Below are 19,843 nucleotides of genomic sequence, written 5' to 3'. Positions count from 1 at the left end.
TTCCCTCCACTCTGGACTCGTCTTTTACACGCTGGAACAGACTCAGAATAAATAGTTTCAAGGATCTATATGACGGTGACACTTTCTCCAGTTTTAGCTCCTTGTGTCTCCAATTTGGTCTTCCACGCTCCGATTTATTTCGTTATCTTCAGATATGTCATTTTGTACGTTCACAATTTGACTCATTTCCTAGCCCCCCTCAACGATCAAATTGGGAGAGACTCTTGGGTCTATCACCAAACCAAAAAGGGCTTATATCTGAAATGTATCAAAATACTATGTGCTTGACCAAAGACAAAAGCGCTAAGACGAGATCCAGGTGGGAGGAGGAGCTGGGGGTGGAACTGACAGAGGGGTGGTGGGGGGAGCACTGGATAGGGTGAATTCCTCCTCCACTTGTGCCAGACTCAGCCTAATACAACTAAAGGTGGTACACAGAGTACACTACAGCAAAGCAAGACTAGCTGAAATCTACCCAGACTCCAATCCCAATTGTGACCGCTGTAATAGCCCACAAGCTGATCTCTCTCACATGTTTTGGTCCTGCCCGGGGCTTAGACCATTATGGTCCTCGATATTCAATGTGCTCTCGATAGTACTAGATACCACAATACAGCCCTGTCCACTGTTGGCCATTTTCGGCGTACCGGCTGAGCCTCTCCCTATTAAGCCAAACGATACTGACATGTTGGCCTTTGCCACGCTCTTGGCCAGACGGAGAATACTCCTAGCCTGGAAACTGTCTACACCTCCCCCCTTCTCCGCCTGGCTAAAAGATATGGTCTCGTTTCTAAAACTAGAGAAGATTAAGTATGCACTTAGAGGAGTTAATGAAAAATTCTTTAAGAAGTGGCAGCCCTTCATTTCTTAACAGCCTATCTGTTCTCCCTCCTGACTGAGTGTCTTCCTTCTTTGAGTGATCCTCCCATCTAACCAGGCCCAATAGTACTATGTAATACCACCAGATAACTATGTAGATACTCTATAATTGACTAATGTACCATATCTGACTCAGACTATTTTCCTTTTGTTTATTATTATTATTATTATTATTATTATTATTATTATTATTATTATTATTATTATTATTATTATTATTATTATTATTATTATTATTATTATTATTATTATTATTACTATTATTTTTTTTTTTTTTTTTTTTTTTTTTTTTATTATTATATTATTTAATTTGTCTTTGTTATTTTTGTATTATTTAATTTAATTTAATTTAATTGTATCATTTTAAGTAGCAATTGTTATTATTGTCTGTAATTTAACCTTTTCCCTTGTTGCATGTTTCAAGTTTCAAGTTCAAGTTTCTTTAATAGTTGTCATACAGAAGTACAGAATACTTTTATACAAAATGCTTCTTACTGTTACGCTCCAGAGACTGTGCAAGACAAGATAAGTATGAAATAAAATAACATAGTATAGCATGTAAATTAGAAGTAAAAAAATTAGGTCACAGTGTTCAGTATAGACATATGTACAATGTTCGATGCAGAGTAGACGTAACTGAGTTACCATATAATATACAATACTGTGTAGTGTACTAATATACAATACTATATAGTGCAAGGCAGAAATAGGATGAGGTGCAATTTAGGTACAATTTACAGTAGGTGTACGAGTTGTAGTGCAAATTCGGCTGAACGTGTCACTCTTTGTAGTCTGCTACGGTCTTGTGCAGTGCTATGTTATGTATGTAACCCTACCTGTTGATCCGTGGGGTGGGTTTGGGGGTGGGATGGGTGGGGTAGATTATACAAAAAAAAAGGAAAAAAGGGTGAATGAATAATTCTGACTTTGTAATTGTACAAACTTGCTTCACCAATAAAAACTTTTGCTTTAAAAAAATTTATAAATAAAAGAAGAAATAACAAACACAATTTATGAAAATAAGAAGGGTAATTTCTATAATGTTACCAGCCCTGGATTTGCATTAGCTGTGGTAATTAATAGGCCAACTTTGGTTAGTAGGAAGACATGTGATACCACCTTAGAAATGATCTTGTAATTACTCTACTATGGCCTGTAAAATGTAGTGGCCACTGTCTCCATGGAATAGCTGAGTAGTTTCTGGATAAAGAAATTAGATATAACTTATTCCTTACAATACAATTACTGACAAACTGCTTTAACTTTTACTGTACATTACCTATTAATTATTATACATTACAATACAATAATACATGCTAACAAGTGTTAATACAAATAATAATTACTTAGTAATTACCACAAATTACAACAGAAATATCTTACTGTAATACATTTTTCTTCAGATGAGCTAACATGCAGTGGCGGCTGGTGAAAATTATTCTAGGTGGGGCGGTGCCATATTCAATCAGTTTCAGTAACTACAGAACAGTATTGTTATAGACTCACTTGTTTTGCTGCCAGTAGAACGTCACGCTATGTACGAATTGCTGTCGAGCCATCGCCTGTCACGCTTAACCCTTCGAGAAGCTTTGTGGTCCGGGCTTGAACTTTCCATAAACGTGTCCATATAAATCCATTTAGTTAGATCCAACACTGTCTGAATGTACAGTATCTTGTATTTTTAATCAAATTTCTGAATGTACAGTATCTTGTGATTATTATCAATTTCCAACGACGACTTTGACAACAACTGTTAGCCGAGCGTATGGGATTTCCTGGTGGATGTGATCGACGTCACACAAATGCCAGCCAATAGAGTGAATAGACAATTTGACCATGACTCTACTTAGTTTGGGCGCTAGAGAAAAGCGCCCTCATGCATCATATTTGAAGACGCTGATTGGATTAAATTGAGTTGCTAGGTTAATTTATGTTGCCCTGTGAATTTTTCAATTGGCTGCGTTGCGCACTCTTCTCAGGCGCACATTTCTAGTGCCAGAGAAGAGAGAGGGGGCCAGGGGGGATGAACATGACACACAAAAAACAATTTATATTTGATATATTACACGTTATTGTGCATTTTAAACACAAACATACTTAAAATCAGTAATTATTATAATATTCTTTTTAAATATTTATTATATTTTTTGCGGTCGAAATCTCAAATCCGAAGCCACTTCTTTCTTATTTCTTCTTTCTTCTTCTCTCCACCAGGTAGGCACAGCGCCCTAGCACCCTCTATGGACCAGCCGCCACTGCTAACATGGGAGATTATAGCATTTTTTGCTTCAAGAACATTTAGTCTTTGTGAAAGGATTTTCAAGGATTTTCCATCGCATTTAAGTAAACCTACAGCAATAAAAGTATTGGTTTGCCCCTAGTTATCTGATCTGCTTACAGTGGCCAAGATGATGATGACTTGTGAGTAGTTTTAAATATAATTTAATATCAAAACAAAATGAGCTAACTAGAGCATGTGAAAGACACTGATGTTGCTTTCAGTCCCTGGACCCATGGTGTTTTCCAATTCACCTTGCAGTTTCCATTAGTCTTTTAATTATGGAGGGTGTATGCCTGATTGGAAGGTTGTCTGTGGTTTGAAGTGGTGTTGAACTGAATTGAACACTGTTTGTTGTTGGAAGATGTTGGGCTGACCAGGGCAAGAACCATTTTGACCATTTTTGAAGTTATTGCACCGGAGCAAGAATTATGCATTTCCTTTTAGGATTATTGTCCTTCTCTGGTGAGACTGGTGGGAATATTCAAACGCATGCTTTGTTCCATGGGGAGGGGGGCAGGCATTCTATCAGAATGTTAAAAACCTAAATTCTAAGACAAGGTTATCAATACTTGAGGCGTTGTTACAGAATATTGTCTATGCAAGACTCTTGAGTTTATCACCTTCCACAATCCAGCAACACTGGTCATACACTGGAGTGTCCAATGCAGTTAGCTATAGAGAATATATGAGCTGTTGTGAAGGGCCAGATTAAACCGAATATATATATTTATTTATATATATATATTTAATTGTATTTGTATATTCTCTAATATTCCCTGATATCCCTTGTATATTCCTTGTACAATATGCATTGAATATCCATTCTAGCCTACTGAACATCCCATAATAGTCTCCATTCTACTATTGGTCGAGACCTTGGTGCCAGGCTGCCATACCCCTCAGACCCAGTTCAAACGTACCGCTCCACATGTACGAACAAGTCCTAGTTCCGCGTAGGAATCTGACTACCGCACCACTGATGGGACTATTTGTTCATAGTGCGTATATATACTGCGCTACTAAAGTAGGACTTTCTTTTCAGTCCAGTTTCTTACCCTCCAATAGAGTCACAGACGTAAAGCCTCCCCGCGACGCCACGTGTGGGAGTAAGGCCAAGTTCGCCTACCATCGGTATTGAGACATCGTGTATATTAATATTTGAATAGTCATATTTGGCACTATATCGTCGAGTTGGACGTAGTCTATTAAGCTAATAATAGTCTGTTAATATATAGTGCTTCGTGCGGTGAGAATACTACCGTAGTCAGTACCCCATCGTTTCGGGCAGAGAACTGGCTGCTTATCCAGGGTGGTTGACCCCACGTGAAGCTGCACCTGAGAAGCCCCAGAGCCGACGAGCGAGTGGACCTGTATACCGGATTATTCTACCGACGACAGCCCGCCTTCCCAGGCACGGATTATGCTTTGTATACTTTGATTATTCCATGGATAAAGACCCCCGACACTGCCGTGTGTTGGAACCCCCCCCCCCCTGGAGACGACGCAAGGTGAGGAGACGCTCTGCAAGACGAGGTCGCTTCACGTCTCTCCTCCGTGGACCGGATGACGCCGGCCCACAAAGAGTCCACCTGCTTTCATCTGTGGTCCAAGGATCGCCGGCGCATTGAACGGCACTACAGTGGGTTCACCTGGGATACCCTTGGCCGGATGAGGCAGCCGGATTCTACCCCCCCCCCTTCCTACTCCTGTCGGCTTACAAGCGACCGGATTAACCCCCCCCTAGCGTATCCAGTATATAATCATTAAAGTATCATTGCTGTTATTCCTTAAACTATTCCAGGTCGTATATGTACCACCTGCGCCTTCAGAGATTGGACATTCTCTATTGATATACCGACGAATACTCTTGCCATAAAAGTGCATACTAATTTCCATTCATAAATGTGATTGATTTGATTAAGTGCTTGCTCTACACACCATCGCTGTGTAGAAATAAAGACCTATTTCTAATTCGTACATTTGTGTTGGATCCGTTTCATCTACGTGACAGTGTTCATCATAATATATTTATGCCGTGTACTGGGTGGCCGAATATTAAGTACAAAGGTAGTGGTAGTAAGTATCATATCTAGTAATACAGTCAGGGAATTGTACCCCTCAGTTACAATTGGTCCTTCGAGCCGGAGGGTAATTAGTGTAATATTAATATAGTGTTATTAATATTGAAATGGCCTATGATGAACACTCCACGAAACGATCCTCCTAACCAACGCCCGCAGCGCGAACGACGGCTCCCTCAGTACTTAGAGGCTTACGCTGTCAGTCAACAACCTAGTCTTCTACTAACAGTAAACGCGGTAAAACTAGAAAGTAAAAGTATGTCTAACCCCAACGCCCAGACTACCCCGACCATAGAGGCCCCTACGGGCTCTAATGTAACTGACCAAGTTCACGGTGGGGACCAGTGGGAACCAGACATGACTTCACACCCCGCCAGTACTGAAGAAGTAGTCCCCGATGAGTCCCGGGAGGAATACAACGCTACCGAGAGAGAACTCGGCACGGAAGAAGACGGGGAGAGCACCGTGGAGATAGAGCTCCAAGGCTCCGCAAGGAGTACCCCGAGGGAAGGCTCCCCTATACAACCGCCTTCTCCCAGCGAGGCAGAGAGGACCCTACAGCAGGCCTTCCTCATCAGCCTGAACGCCGCTGCTGAACGCGACCGACTGCAGATCCAGCAGCGGAGCGAAGAAGAGCATATACGTCTAGAACTAAGACGCATTCAGAGAGAAGAGAATGTGGCCCGAGACCGAGCAGACAGCCAGCGAGCAGCTGCTGGTGCTCTACGGGACGCAGAGCGCGACAGACAGCAAGCGCAACTAATAGAACAGCTGATCAGACGGACAACACCCTCTCCCTCCGCCAGAGGCTCCAGGAACTCGTCTAGACACACCTCCAGGGCGGCATCCCCTAGCCGAGTAAACAACCCTGAACTTGACCAACAGACGAGGTCTATACCCCCCACAGACCACCTCCCCCCACCGGTCCAAGCGAGACCTAGCAACCGGGAAGGAGCAGCATATCCTGTGGAGAGGCTAAACCAGAGACTACAAGCACTGGATGACCTAACTGAAGACGAAGAGGAAGAGGAGGAGAACCACGCCCGACGACAGCACAGTACTCTACCGGACCAGGAGGTCCGGTACAGCCCAGGCTATACTCCCGCGGAGCTGCGCTACAGACCCCCGACTCTATACACGGGTGAGCACGACGCACGACCCGCACCGAGGAACAGCACCTGGACAAGCGGGCCATGGTACACTGCCGGTACCAGCCCATACCAAGGAGCGGGAGGAGACTCGCCTAGGAGGCCTCTCCCCCAACGCTCGCCGATGTATCCACAGTCAGCGTCATACATTGGCACGCCTATGGTACCCGACTTCACCCAAGAGAACCGGGCCCAGTATACAGAACTCCGCATGTGTCTGGAGACCATGTTGGTGGATGTATTGGATGAACGCCACAAATACGCCATCCTACTGAAGCACTTAAAGGTGCCCCGCGCACATAATATAGCGCTCGCCTACGCGACTTCCACCACCCCATACACAGCAGCGCTGGTAGCATTGGACCAGAGGTATGGGCGCATATGGGATTACGTGATCCAGGAGATCCGACACATCGACCGCTTACCCCCAGCAATAGACAATCGAGCACTGGACGACCTGTCCATCAGAGTGCAGTCCCTGGTAGGGATGTTGGGAGCGCAGAGAGAGAAGGGGAGGCATGAACTTTACGCCAACTCAAATGTGGAAAGGATCTTGGAGAAGCTGCCGCCCGCTCGACAGGAGCGTTTTAGGCGACAGAGGGACCACCGAGACCCGAATGGCCCCGAACCGAACCTCCTCGATCTAGCAGACTTCCTGGCGAGAGAAGTCAGCAGCCTACGGCTAGATACATTCGGACGGAGCACCCCTGGCTCCAGAGAAGGAACCAGACGATTAAATGATGGAAGAAGATCGGTGACTGTGATGCACCAATCGGAGTCCGTACCGAGCAGCAGGAGCCACAGTACCCCCTCCAGAACGGAGAAGAGGAAGATAGTGTGCCCCTACTGTGAGAAAGAACACTGGCTAGCGCAATGTGACTCCTTCCCCAAGCTGAACGCGGAGGAAGCAAGTCAATGGATAAAGTCCAACAAGCGCTGTTTTCGCTGTGCGCGCTCACACATGGCAGCCGAATGCCGCTTAAAGAAAAGGTGCACCAAGTGCGATGGAGCCCATCTGGACATACTTCACGACAGTAACAGACGGCGCCCTTCACCCGCACCATCCAGCAGCAAAGCGAGCGTCATGTACATCGATCCCGCCAGCAGCAGTGGAGCCCGAGTACTCCTAAAAGTAGTGCGTGTGACACTAAGCTACCAGAATAAAGTCCTGGACACTTACGCCGTCCTCGATGACGGGTCCGAGAAGACCCTTCTGCTCGCCTCCGCTGCGGCCCAGCTAGGGCTGCGGGGAAGCGAAACCCAAATGACAATTCGGACAATAAGACGAGATTTGAAGACGATAAAGGGCGAGAATGTCTCATTCTCTATTGCAGCAAGCGGCCAGCCTGAGCGACGGTACCAGATTACAGACGCTTTCACCAGCCAAGAAATAGGACTGTCGCGGTACACATACCCCGTCGCCAAGCTGATGGAGAAATATGTACATCTGCGCAAGTTACCGATCCCGCTCATAGACAATGCTATGCCGACCCTGTTGATAGGCTCCGACCATGCAGACCTCATTGTCCCGATAGACCGGGTTCATACCGGACCCCGAGGCTGTCCTGCAGCAGTCGAGACCCGTTTGGGATGGACTCTCCAAGGCCCGCTCGCCAAATCTCTCAACCGAAGTACAGCCACTAGATGTCTCCACTCCCGAGTCACAGAGGGAGAAACCGCACTCCTGCAACACGTAGAGCGGCTATGGACCTTGGAACAAATGCCCTTTAAGAACGGAAAGAAAGACATTCGCTCTAAAGATGACATTTACGCCATTCACCTCCTCGAGACAGGGACCAAGAGAGTCCCGGTCAACGGCGTGTTGAGATACGCCACGCCACTCCTGCGGCGAGAAGGAATGCCTACTTTCCACGCCAAGACAGACGCCACAGAACGGTACCTGCTGAACACGGAGCGGCGCTTAGCCAAGAACCCCGCCCAAGAGAGTGTATACCGCGCTGAGATTGAGAAGCTCATCACAGCGGGACACGTCACAAAGATGGACATTAAAGAGGCTGACCAGACCACTGAATCGTGGTACGTGCCTCACCATAAGGTCCATCACAACGGTAAAGACCGCATAGTATTTAACTGCAGCTACCAGATCGGATCCCAAAATCTGAATAAAGAGTTACTGCCCGGTCCCACACTCGGCCCCTCCCTACTCGGCGTTCTACTCCGCTTCCGCCAGGAAAAGGTGGCCATCAGCGGGGACATTAAAGGAATGTTCCTGCAGGTGAGATTAGTAGAGGCGGACAAGCCCCTGTTACGGTTCCTATGGAGAGAGAAGCCAGGAGATGAGCACCCAGCCATCTACCAATGGGAAGTCCTCCCCTTCGGAACGACGTGCAGCCCCTGCTGTGCTACATTTGCACTACAGAAACATGTAGCAGAGGACCCAGCAGCGGACGAAGAGGTCCGACACAGCGTAAAGAACAGCTTCTACGTAGACAACTGTCTACAAAGCCTTTCAACCCAGGAAGAAGCCGAGGCTCTCCTGATTAAACTCCGCGCCTCATTGATCAAAGGCGGCTTTGATCTCAGGCAGTGGGCCAGCAGCGATCCGCAAGTACTGCGCAGCCTCTCCTCCGAGGACAAGGCAGCCAGCAGCGAGACCTGGATGGCTACAATCCCGGGAGAAGCCCAGGAGATGACCCTGGGATTGGTGTGGCGATTCAAAACAGATTCGCTTCACTACAGACACAAGCCCCTGACTACGGAGCAGGGAAGGCCGGCGGCGGCGCCGACCACCAGACGGAGTGTGTACACACTCGCCCGACAATATGACCCGCTAGGATGTATTCTACCGTACACCACCAGGGCAAAAATGATTGTACGAGCATTGTGGGACAAGGACCAGGGCTGGGACGACCCCATTCCCGCACAACTTGCATCCACCTGGAGAGAGTGGGAGATGGAGCTCCACTCACTCCCAGGCGTTAATATGCGCCGAAGCTACTTCCCACCCACGGTGAGGCCAGAGACATGTAAAATGGACTTACACGTCTTCAGTGACGCCTCAGAGGTCGCATACGGATCAGTAGCCTACTTGCGGGCCCAAGAGAAGGGGGGAGAGATCTACACAGCATTTGTCCTCGCCCGCTCGAGAATAGCCCCACGCAAGCAACAATCTATCCCACGTCTAGAGCTCTGCGCAGCCCTAGCCGGAGCGCACCTAGCCACGCTCATCCAACGTGAGCTCACCATACCGGTGTCTAGAACAATCCTGTGGTCAGATTCCACGACGGTACTCGCCTGGATCAAATCGGACTCATGCAAGTACAAAGTCTTCGTGGGAGTCAGAGTCACCGAGATTCAAGACTTAACCGAAGAGTTAACCGGAGAAACAGAGTGGCGCTACGTTGATACAAAACAGAACCCAGCTGACGTCATCACCCGGGGAATGCCCCTAGATGACCTCACCCGTCACAATGCTTACAGTGACGGCCCCGCATTCCTAAGACTCCCGGAAGGACAGTGGCCCATGCCTATCCCGAGGGAAGCAAGTCCAGAGGAGGTGGAAAATAAGAAGTCTGTGTTCTGTGGATTGAGCACCGTAGCCTCCACCGACCCTAACATAGACGATTGCACGTCCATAGAGAGTGCACAACAAAGAACATTCCTGCGGTACCACCCGGAGTGCAAGCCCCTCGGATATGTCTCCAGTGATGTGGCGGATATCGACCCAGTTACCCCCAACACACTCCCGATGGGGCGGCTAGATCCTGCATTACCCCAGACAATGTACCGGCCTGAAGAAGCGAACGGCCGACGAATGTGGAGGTACAGCCAAGTATTAGTTTTGGAGCAGTTTCCTACTGCACTACCTACCGTCTCTACAGACCCGCCAGAAGTGGGTAAAGGAGAGAGACAATTTGACAGAAGGAACAGTCGTCATGATTATTGATCAATCACTGCCCAGAGCTATGTGGCCGGCCGGCCGCGTAAGCAAAGTGATCACCGGTGCCGACGGCAAGGTCCGAGCAGCTGAAGTGCTCGTCCAGGGTCGCACTTACACCCGTCCCGTGGCGAGGCTCATAGAACTGCCCCGACTCGTAGACACAATCGATGATGACCATGACCCTATAACCCTATGACTTTGTGAAGTTGACTGACCCCTACAGCAAACCCTTATGTGTAAATAGACAACGCGATTAATCTGTCTCTGTTTAACTGATTAGGTCTGGGACCAATCAGGGGGTGGCTGTTGTGAAGGGCCAGATTAAACCGAATATATATATTTATTTATATATATATATTTAATTGTATTTGTATATTCTCTAATATTCCCTGATATCCCTTGTATATTCCTTGTACAATATGCATTGAATATCCATTCTAGCCTACTGAACATCCCATAATAGTCTCCATTCTACTATTGGTCGAGACCTTGGTGCCAGGCTGCCATACCCCTCAGACCCAGTTCAAACGTACCGCTCCACATGTACGAACAAGTCCTAGTTCCGCGTAGGAATCTGACTACCGCACCACTGATGGGACTATTTGTTCATAGTGCGTATATATACTGCGCTACTAAAGTAGGACTTTCTTTTCAGTCCAGTTTCTTACCCTCCAATAGAGTCACAGACGTAAAGCCTCCCCGCGACGCCACGTGTGGGAGTAAGGCCAAGTTCGCCTACCATCGGTATTGAGACATCGTGTATATTAATATTTGAATAGTCATATTTGGCACTATATCGTCGAGTTGGACGTAGTCTATTAAGCTAATAATAGTCTGTTAATATATAGTGCTTCGTGCGGTGAGAATACTACCGTAGTCAGTACCCCATCGTTTCGGGCAGAGAACTGGCTGCTTATCCAGGGTGGTTGACCCCACGTGAAGCTGCACCCGAGGAGCCCCAGAGCCGACGAGCGAGTGGACCTGTATACCGGATTATTCTACCGACGACAGCCCGCCTTCCCAGGCACGGATTATGCTTTGTATACTTTGATTATTCCATGGATAAAGACCCCCGACACTGCCGTGTGTTGGAACCCCCCCCCCCCCTGGAGAGGACGCAAGGTGAGGAGACGCTCTGCAAGACGAGGCCGCTTCACGTCTCTCCTCCGTGGACCGGATGACGCCGGCCCACAAAGAGTCCACCTGCTTTCATCTGTGGTCCAAGGATCGCCGGCGCATTGAACGGCACTACAGTGGGTTCACCTGGGATACCCTTGGCCGGATGAGGCAGCCGGATTCTACCCCCCCCCCTTCCTACTCCTGTCGGCTTACAAGCGACCGGATTACCCCCCCCCTAGCGTATCCAGTATATAATCATTAAAGTATCATTGCTGTTATTCCTTAAACTATTCCAGGTCGTATATGTACCACCTGCGCCTTCAGAGATTGGACATTCTCTATTGATATACCGACGAATACTCTTGCCATAAAAGTGCATACTAATTTCCATTCATAAATGTGATTGATTTGATTAAGTGCTTGCTCTACACACCATCGCTGTGTAGAAATAAAGACCTATTTCTAATTCGTACATTTGTGTTGGATCCGTTTCATCTACGTGACAGTGTTCATCATAATATATTTATGCCGTGTACTGGGTGGCCGAATATTAAGTACAAAGGTAGTGGTAGTAAGTATCATATCTAGTAATACAGTCAGGGAATTGTACCCCTCAGTTACATGAGCCATCTTACATGATGAAGTATCAATGAACAGTGTAAATAGAGAAAGAATCATTGAGTTCACCTATGCGACTTGTATTGACAAAAATAAATTAATAGTTTGTACCCCTGCCCACCCTTGACACTTTTACCTACTATACTCCCTGTAACATCATGCTATTATGTAGTGAAATAAAGGAATGGAATGACGTCTCTAACATCATTACCCCATACATTTTTTTAATGGACTCAAAAGCAATATTATCCACAGTGGAAATGTATATTGCATGCATAATGCTACTGTGAAGTACGTCATCACAAGTCAATCAATACAGTTTGTTGATTAACTATCGGAAGACATGCAGAAATTTGGTATTAGCTCCACGTAACAGTCTTGCATGGCGGATTGGCGGCCCTCACTGAGATTAGGTAAACACTATTGATTTACAGGAGGACTAATTAAGCAATGGTTTACAGTTGGTTTGTCTCCATTGATCCAGCCCCAAGGCCACCCTGAAACATGATGTATGTCCTTAGCCAGTACCTTCCCCCTGCTTTATTACTTGATTGACTCTGTCGGGGTCGATAGGCTTTGCCTGTAAAATGGGGCAAAAAATATCATGTCTACGTCTACACTCACCTAATGTTCTAGTATCTTGTCAATTCATTGCACAATTCATTCTACCATTCTTTAATATATAAGGCTTGAAATCTCAGACAATAGAGGCCTTTCATGGAATGTTTAGATTGCCCATGTTGGAAGAAAACATGATATGTGCAAAGCAACGGTTGCCATGTGGTATATCATATGAGAAATATAGCAACAAAAAATGTATAATTTGATGTCTTATATATAATTGTCCCATTGTACATTATGTTACTCTATAAACAGAAAGAAGTTCAACACACTACTGTGTTAGTAATCATTACTATGTAATGTTACAGTTAGTAAATTGGTATGCCCATCTGTTCTTTTTTTGTTGGGCTTTTATAAAAAATGTTCATGATTTCAGCATTTTGTTTTACAATGCAGTTTGCACCTCTTAGTTACTTGAAGATTCTGGACAGTATTTCTCATTTCTCATAAATAAAGATCAATTTTTCTTGCATAAAGCAAGCATTTGTCTACTCTCATATTGATAAGGGTATTAAAACTTGAAAAAGATCCAGTTATGGTAGATTTAGAACAGATACAAAATATGCGATTAATTTGTGATTAATCACGATTAAATATTTTAATAGATCGACAGCCTTACTTATTTTCCAAGCAGGCTAAAACAAACACCCAATACGTATTTGCAAATAATATTTCACCCAGGTCTGCTGTCTCCTTTATCCACTTGCAGACTGTTGCAGTCCACAGGAGTGAGACGATGCCTTTCCTCAACAAGACGGATGAGCGCTTCCCCTCCTCCCTCCCCTTCTCCTACCACCCCAATCTCTCTGTTTCCCTCGCCCATGTCCCTTCCCTCTCCTCGTCCTCACCCCTCTCCACCTCCTCATCCTCCCTCTCCTCATCCTCAACCCTCTCCTTCTCCACCTCCTCCTCCCTCTCCTCCAACTGCTCCAGCTCTCCGTCTCCCTCCTCCCCTCCCTACAACTTCTATGCGATGCTGCTGGTGCTGTTGATCTTCTGTGTGGTGTTCGGCAACGTGCTGGTGTGCGTGGCGGTGTCGCGGGAGCGTGCCCTGCAGACCACCACCAACTATCTGATCGTCTCGCTGGCCGTCGCCGACCTGCTGTTGGCCACGCTGGTCATGCCCTGGGGTGTTTACCTGGAGGTGTGTGTGTGTGTGTGTGTGTGTGTGTGTGTGTGTGTGTGTGTGTGTGTGTGTGTGTGTGTGTGTGTGTGTGTGTGTGTGTGTGTGTGTGTGTGTGTGTGTGTGTGTGTGTGTGTGTGTGTGTGTGTGTGTGTGTGTGTGTGTGTGTGTGTGTGTGTGTGTGTGTGTGTGTGTGTGTGTGTGTGTTGTGGCAATTCCAGGTGTAGGGGTGGCAGAATAAACAACACACAGACAGGTTGCAGTTCCCAAAATCATGCTCTTTATTTTCTAGTCAAATAATAACGGTTTGCTGGCGGTAATCTGTCGGCCGGGCGGCGTCTCCGCTCTGTGGCCTTTTGCCTTGCGCTGCTACGGGGGGACTGAGAGGAGGCTCCTCGGCTCCATTAAGTCCCCCCTCCCCAACAGGCGCACCGCGCCGTGATTCGCTAATCACGTAATCACTCTGATGGGTCTTTAGTGACAGGTGCGTCCGGAAGCGGACGCCCAAACATGGGCAGCGCCCAGCCATTGGGTCGCCACATAGCGCCCATCAATCACCAAGCCCAGGGGTGGCTTGGGGTTGCCACAGTACCCCCCCTCCAGCTCCGACCGTCGGGGAAGAGCGTCCGACGCCCAACAGGCATCCTTCCTGGAGAGGGCGTCTGCGTTGCCATGCGCCACCCCTGACCTGTGAATGACAGAAAAGTTAAATGATTGCAACTCCAGAAACCATCGAGTCACCCTGGCATTGGTCCCCTTTGTCTTGGCCATCCAGACGAGGGGGGCGTGATCCGTCACCAGCGTGAAACGCCTCCCCAGCAGATAATAACGGAGCGTCTCCAGTGCCCACTTAATTGCCAGACCTTCGCGCTCCACCGCAGAATAGTTGCGCTCGTGTGGCAGCAGCTTCCTGCTCACATATAAAATTGGATGTTCCTCACCCTCCAGTTGCTGGGAGAGGACCGCTCCCAGTCCCACCTCTGATGCATCTGTCTGTACCGTCATCTCCTTGTCGAAGTTCGGGGAGATCAGCACCGGTCCCGAACAGAGGGCAGTCTTGAGGTCCTCGAACGCCGCCTCCGCCTCCGGTGTCCACTTCACCGTGAACGGCCGCCGCGCCTGGGTCAGATCTGTGAGGGGAGCAGCGCGAGCAGCAAAGTTAGGGATAAACCTCCTATAATAGCTAGCTAGCCCATTAAATGTCCTGACCTGCTTCTTGGTTAAAGGGCGAGGCCACTCCCTTATCGCATCAATTTTCCTCTTCTGCGGTTTTACATTGCCCCGGCCTATTGTGAACCCCAGGTACTCTGCCTCTTCTAGTCCCAGCCTGCATTTCTTTGGGTTGGCGGTGAGACCCGCCTCCCGGAGGGCACCCAACACCGCTCTCACCTTTTGGAGGTGGGTGTCCCAATCTGACGAGTGGATGATAATGTCATCGAGATATGCGGCTGCATACTCCCGATGGGGCCGTAGTACTCTGTCCATCAGCCTCTGAAAGGTAGATGGCGCCCCATGCAGGCCAAACGGGAGAACTTTATAATGAAACAGCCCATCTGGGGTGGAGAAAGCCGTCTTCTCCCTCGAGGCGGGGGCCAGAGGGACTTGCCAATAACCCTTCGTTAGGTCTAGTGTCGTGATAAACCTGGCCAGGCCCAGTCTGTCAATGAGCTCATCCACTCTAGGCGTGGGATAGGCGTCAAACTTTGAAATGTCATTAAGCTTCCTGAAATCATTGCAGAACCTGGTTGTTGAGTCGGGTTTCGGCACTAAAACAATAGGACTGGACCACCCGCTATGAGACTCCTCAATCACTCCCATCTCCAGCATGACCCGCACTTCTCTTCTGACTGCCTCTCTTTTTGCCTCTGGGATACGATAGGGCTTCAGCTTTACCTTGTCTCCCGGGCTGGTAATGATGTGGTGCTGGGCCAATGTGGTGCGGCCCGGCGTGGCCGAAAACACGTCCCGGTTCTGTTGGACCAGCTCCCGAAGCTCCTGCCGTTGGGTCGGGGACAACTGTTCCCCGATGGGAACATCGGCCGCCTCTGCCACCTGCTGCGCAAAAGGGGGAAGAGGGAGGGGCAAGAGCAACACATCCCGGGCATGCCATTTCTTCAACAGGTTAACATGGTATAACTGTCGATGCTTCCTACGGTCGGGCTGGTGGACCTTGTAGTTGACGGGACCCACTTTCTCGATTATGTCGTAGGGTCCCTGCCATTTGGCTAGGAATTTGCACTCTGCTGTCGGTACCAGCACTAGGACCCGGTCCCCCACATTAAACTCCCGTGGCTGTGCGCCCCGGTCATAAATGCGCTTCTGTGCATCTTGGGCCTGTTGCATATGCTCTCTCACCACTGGCCAGAGCGCCTTCATCCTGTCTCTCATTACCTGCACATGCTCTATGAGAGACCGGTGGGGCGACGGCTGTTCCTCCCAAATCTCCTTTGCGATGTCCAGGAGACCCCGCGGCTTGCGGGCGTAGAGCAGCTCAAATGGCGAGAAGCCAGTGGAAGCCTGTGGGACCTCACGCACAGAGAACATCAGAAAGGGCAACAACTGATCCCAATTCTTCCCATCCTTCTCCATCACCTTCCTTAGCATGCTTTTTAGGGTCTTGTTGAAGCGCTCGCACAGCCCATCCGTCTGGGGATGGTATATGGAGGTTCGCAGCTGTTCCACTTTCATCAGTTTGCACATTTCTTTCATGACCCGCGACATAAAGCACGAGCCCTGATCAGTGAGAATAGAGTCGGCAATTCCCACCCGACTAAACAAATGAAAGAGCTCCCGTGCCACAATTTTGGCCGTCACCGTGCGTAACGGGATGGCTTTGGGGTAACGGGTAGCATAATCTATGATTACCAGTATATACTGGTGGCCTCGGGACGATTTAACTAGAGGGCCCACCACGTCGAGGGCAATTCTTGAGAATGGGGTCTCAATGATGGGCAGCGGGATCAGAGGATTTTTATATTGTACCTTTGGTGCTGCGCGTTGACACTCTGGGCAGCTCCTGCAGTAGTCCTCTACCGCTCTCTTCATGCCCGGCCAATGGAAACGCGCCCTTATGCGCTCCATGGTTTTGTCCACGCCCAGGTGCGCTCCGAGGATATGTGAATGCGCTAGCTGGAGTACAGTGGGAATAAAGAATTTCGGCACCAGCAATAGATCTCTAACCTCATCATTCTTTTTTATGACTTGGTACAGCAATTGTCTTTTTATTGCAAAGTGAGGATATGACAGGTTACTCACCCCCTCCACCGGATTTCCATCTATGGTTTTGATATTCGCCCGGGCCTGCGTTAGGTTTGGGTCTTCCAGCTGGGCCGTTCCGAACTGACCCGCCAGGTCCCTCCCCACCTCGTCCGCCTGGGGGAACTCCGCAAATGGGTCCTCGTCACTGCTATCCGTCTCGGGGCCCGCTTGGGGCGCCGGCGCGTCGTCACCCACACCTGATGCCGTCTCAGTCTCACTCCCCGGTATATTCAGGGGTTCCGGCGCGTCGTCACCTACATCTGATGCCGTCTCAGTCTCACTCCCCGTTACGTTCAGAGCACACACCTTCGGCTGACGTAACCCTTTCTTCTTCCTCGGTTTACCCGCAGAGGGTGGGGTGCGCGGGGAGATGACGGCTGAGCACAGCTGGCGATACAGGGGGCAGTCTCGACCAATCAGCAGCGCTACCGGCAGGTTAGGTATGACGCCGGCTGTCATCGAGCAGACCCCCTTGGTGGTTGTCAAGGTGATCTGCGCTGTAGGATACAACTTTGTGTCCCCGTGCACACAGGACACTGACACTTGCGGAGCCTCTGCGTCGCAGTGTGCCAAATGGGGCTGAACCAGCGTTATGACACTACCCGAGTCCAGGAGCGCTACGGCATCTTTGTCGTTGACGCGCACGGGTAAAAGTGTCGCCGATGTTTCCTTATGGGCCCAACAGGCTGCGCCATAATTGCACGTCTTTCCGCGGGGGTCTGAAGCTGCCGCCGACGGCATGGACACATCCCGGCCTGGGCAGTTCCACGAGAGATGCCCCGGCTCGCCGCAGTCATAGCAGCGTCTTTGGTCCTGGTCGAACAGCGGTCTTCTTCGGGGTAGTTCGGGATCACCTGCGTTCCCTACCCGGCCCCTTGGGCTGGGCTCGTCGGGACCCCTCCTTGTTCTCGGCCGCTCTGGCTTTTCCCCTCGCCCCCCTTTGAGTAACTCCCGCGTTACCTGGTGGGCCTCCACAATATTCACCAGCTGCTCCACGGAGCGGGGGTCCGCTTGACTCGCCTGCTTCTTCGTGTCATAGGGGAGGGCTCTGACAAAGCGGTCCATAACAATCCGTTCCAAGACCGTGGGCCCTCCGGGGTCAGTCATTAGCCAGGCTCGGCTTATGCGGACCAGGTCGTGCATCTGGGAGCGCGGGGAGGCCTGTGCGTCATACACCCAGTCATGGAACCGCTGCGCACGGGACTGCAGACTATGGCCGTAACGGGACAACATTTCCTGCTTTAGCCGAGTGTAGTTCTCGGCTTGCTCCGGTGGCAGGTCCTGGTAGGCCTTTTGCGCATTACCCGACAGGAAGGGGGCCAGCAGTCCCCCCCAGTCGTCTTCTGGCCAGCCCTCCCGGCCGGCGGTGCGCTCAAACGCTAGGAGATAGGCTTCTATATCCTCCTGCTCCGTCAGCTTGGGGATGAAGCGCCCGGGGTTAGGCCGCGTCCCGGCGGCCCCTTCCTCCCGCCGGTGAGAGGCCATCCGCTGGAGCTCCGCGTGGATCATCCCCGTCTGTTTCCTCTGTTCTTGCAGGGCCTCTTCGTGCCGGGTCTGTTGTTCCATGCTCGCCTGTACGAGCTGCTGCACCAGCGCGTCCATGCTTTTTCCGATATTAAATATATATATTTTTTTTTAATTTCTTTTATTCTACTTTGATAAAGTCTATTGTTGTTTATTCCGCACCCCTGATTGCCAGTAGACTATGCCCGCATTCTCCACCACTGTGGCAATTCCAGGTGTAGGGGTGGCAGAATAAACAACACACAGACAGGTTGCAGTTCCCAAAATCATGCTCTTTATTTTCTAGTCAAATAATAACGGTTTGCTGGCGGTAATCTGTCGGCCGGGCGGCGTCTCCGCTCTGTGGCCTTTTGCCTTGCGCTGCTACGGGGGGACTGAGAGGAGGCTCCTCGGCTCCATTAAGTCCCCCCTCCCCAACAGGCGCACCGCGCCGTGATTCGCTAATCACGTAATCACTCTGATGGGTCTTTAGTGACAGGTGCGTCCGGAAGCGGACGCCCAAACATGGGCAGCGCCCAGCCATTGGGTCGCCACATAGCGCCCATCAATCACCAAGCCCAGGGGTGGCTTGGGGTTGCCTGTGTGTGTGTGTGTGTGTGTGTGTGTGTGTGTGTGTGTGTGTGTGTGTGTGTGTGTGTGTGTGTGTGTGTGTGTGTGTGTGTGTGTGTGTGTGTGTGTGTGTGTGTGTGTGTGTGTGTGTGTGTGTGTGTGTGTGTGTGTGTGTGTGTGTGTGCGTTAATTTCCCCAAGGGGATCAATAAAGGAATATCTTATCGTATCTTAACATGCATATGACAAATGAAGAAATTGAACTTGAACTAATGCAATAACTGAGAGAAAATACACTTGGGTCCAAAGTAACTGTTCCCTAGCAACAGAATCCCAGTGAGTAAGTACCGTATTATAGAATTTATTTCTCAATGGCACAATGGCCACATTGTGCCAGAGAGGCATTGATGAATGCCTGTGGGCATTGAGCCCTTTACTGGGCTTACTGGCTTCGCTCTCACCGGGGTCAAGTGAAATGTCAATTCGATTTACATGTCTTTTCACATCTGCCTCAGCTCAGATTATGGGCATTTCCACCATAGCTGCATAATATTGTACACCTCATTCACTCTGTGTGTTTTTCAGGGATGGATTAAAGTCACTATAAATTGCACAAGAAGTGGATTGTCTTAAAAATCTGACAATTGAATTATAATTTTCTTTAATCGTATATCCAGTACAGCATATCAAGTTCAAGTTCAAGTTTCTTTATTAGTTGTCATACAGAAGTACAGAATACTTT

The sequence above is a fragment of the Notolepis coatsorum genome (genome assembly GCF_963971535.1).
Source record: "Notolepis coatsorum genome assembly, chromosome: 19".
In the NCBI taxonomy this organism is placed as follows: domain Eukaryota; kingdom Metazoa; phylum Chordata; class Actinopteri; order Aulopiformes; family Paralepididae; genus Notolepis; species Notolepis coatsorum.
This window is presented reverse-complemented; position numbering follows the sequence as displayed.